This window comes from Gadus chalcogrammus, chromosome 1, assembly GCF_026213295.1.
Source record: "Gadus chalcogrammus isolate NIFS_2021 chromosome 1, NIFS_Gcha_1.0, whole genome shotgun sequence".
Lineage (NCBI taxonomy): Eukaryota > Metazoa > Chordata > Actinopteri > Gadiformes > Gadidae > Gadus > Gadus chalcogrammus.
This window is the reverse complement of record NC_079412.1, coordinates 1,407,049-1,409,898: the sequence shown is the minus strand read 5'-3', so window position 1 is coordinate 1,409,898 and position 2,850 is coordinate 1,407,049.

The window sequence follows — 2,850 nt, the reverse complement described above, 5'->3', positions numbered from 1 at the left end:
TTATGTATCATCATCCCTTTTACCCCCATATATGTGGGGCCCCATGTTTGCTCCTACGAACATGGGGCCAAGTCGAAAATAAATATATATATATAAATAATGTGGTAAGTTGTAAGCATCCATTTGAATCATTTCAAGTGAATCTAGCCTATGATTTGTTTTTCCGACTATGGAGGGGATTTTTCTTAATTTTTTAATGAAAGCACAGCAGGAGAGAGCTTTTCTTTGCCTGCTCCTTAAATTAACAAGGAGGACAGCACAGCTACGTCCGATCTTTATATTTACCCCCACCTCCGCCGCAAACAAGAGGAATTTGAATGCGAGTCTGCAGCCAAGACTGGTGGGAGAGATTGGTCTCTCTAAGTTAAGAAGTATTTTAACGTTCAGCCTGCAAAAGTATTAGTAGTAGCCTACTCAATTACAGTTATCTTGGACGCGCGCGGACACTACGATACGCGAACACGTCATTAATAAACACCCATGTGACGTCCCGTCGCTTAGCAACCGGACACGCTTACCGGACCACTTACGAACAAAGACGTGAATCAGGCAATAAATCCACTATCCTTGAGAGCGGTCAAGTTCGGTGTGCATAAAAGTACCAACGGAGCTCAGTGGACCAATTGCGAACTACTGCAGCTGTTAAACCCCAATCTGTTCGGAATAAGTGTATACATGTCGATTAAAACGGACTACACCACCTCTTCTATTCGGCGTAGATTCTATGCCGAACAGATAATTGTATTCCGAATGAGGCGTATATATGATCATTTTCTATTCCGCATAGAAATCTATGCGGATCAGATGTGTCCATGTAAACGCGGCTAGTAAGTGCACGGCTTCTTTATGTAGCATTGACTACATACGGTCCAACAAGGAAGATCGAATAACGAATACCCTCTGATGAGAATCTCTATCTCTCATAAAGAATATCGTCAGACAATGCCAAGGGATCGGTTCTGTCCCGAAAAACCCTCTGTCTCCGGAGAGACGCCTGTACGTCCGATAAGTGCGCCGAGGTCCACGGGAACACCCACAAATGGTGACGCCATTATCGGAGGAGGGGCTAGGAAGCTGCGCACGCCGATATAAGTAGCCGATCTCCGGGTAGACAGCTGAAAAGCTGCTCCCGACCAGGTTTGGTTGCGAGCGTAAGTCACCATGGTGATACAGCGACGCTTAAAGAGATCGACTTTCGTGATACAGCTAACCCAGGCTTTCAGCTCAACATACCTAACTAACCCTCTAATCGAGCTTCGTAGTACAGGCCCCTGGATTGGGCTTTGCGGGTTTGTTTACCGGCGTTTCTATGGTTACCGGTCTTGCGTGTTCCAACGGTTTATTAGGTAGCCTATCTAATAAATCGCTGTCTAATCAATACTTCATTCACTGCCTCTTCCGTGGTCATTACAATATTATGAATAGACTGCTCTGTAAAAAAATAAAAATAAATTATACCAGATACATTTTCAGTCGCACCGGTGCGCCCAAATAAAATATTTGGTCGCACTACCCCGAATTCTAGGCGAATGTGCGCCCAAATTAGGCGCACTCTGTAGCCCTGGTCTATATGAAAAGTTCCAGTCTGGTTTCCCGCTCTGGCCACCGTATGGAAACTGCCCTGGTCAGGGTCACCAATGACCTGCTGATGTCTGCTGATGCTGGCTCTCCATCAATTCTCATCCTTCTCGACCTCACCGCAGCTTTTGACACCGTCGACCACCACATCCTTCTACACCGCCTTCACTCCTCCATCAGACTCTCTGACACTACCCTGGCCTGGTTCATCATATCTCACATCATATCTCATGGAAAGAACAGAGTATGTATCCCTGGGTGATGCTAAAACGTCACCTGTGGTGTCCCTCAAGGATCAGTCCTTGGCCCCACCCTCTTCACGCTATACATGCTCCCCCTTGGTCGTGTCATCAGCCGGCATGGAATACCTTTCCACTGCTACGCTGATGACACCCAACTCTACATCAAAACAAACCCAACCCCCTCTGCAGCTCTATCCACACTTTCCATCTGCCTGGAGGAGATAAAGGTGTGGATGGCGGCTAACTTCCTGCAGCTCAATGGCTCAAAAACGGAAGCCATTCTTGTTGGCACTCCACACCAGACCCGGTCATTCAGTATCACCAACATCACCTTCTCCGGCCATGACATCCACCTCTCATCCTTAGTCAATAACCTTGGTGTCAAAATGGATCCTCACCTGACCTTTGAGGCCCACATTCAATATCTCTGCAAAACCTCTTTCTTCCACCTCAGGAACATTGCAAAACTCCGCCCCATACTCACTCTCCCCGATTCCGAAAAACTTGTCCACGCCTTTGTCTCCTCCAGGCTGGGCTACTGCAACGCACTCTTCATTAGGATCCCCAGAAAGAACATCCAGTGGCTGCAGTACATCCAGAATTGTGCTGCCAGGATCCTGATGGGGATGCGGAAGTACCACCACATCACACCCATCCTCAAATCTCTCCACTGGCTTCCTGTCCAGTACAGGATCCAATTCAAGATCTCCCTTCTGTCCCACCAGTGCCTCCATGGCACTGCCCCCCTATACCTCAAATAATTCATCACCTCCCAGTTTAGCCTTTGGCTAAACTGGGAGGTGAATTTATATAAAGTGTGTTATAAATAAAACAATTTATTATTATTATTATTATTATTATTATCTACTTTACTCAAATGTAATTTTACTAAGAATAACATACCATTGGACTATTCTAATTCTAAACTCAAAAATTATACTTATTCTTTTACTAATTAATAATTTATTTCCCCTTTTATATTTTTGCATATCAAATTGCAGAGGAAGGTACCGAGACAGAAAGACAAGCT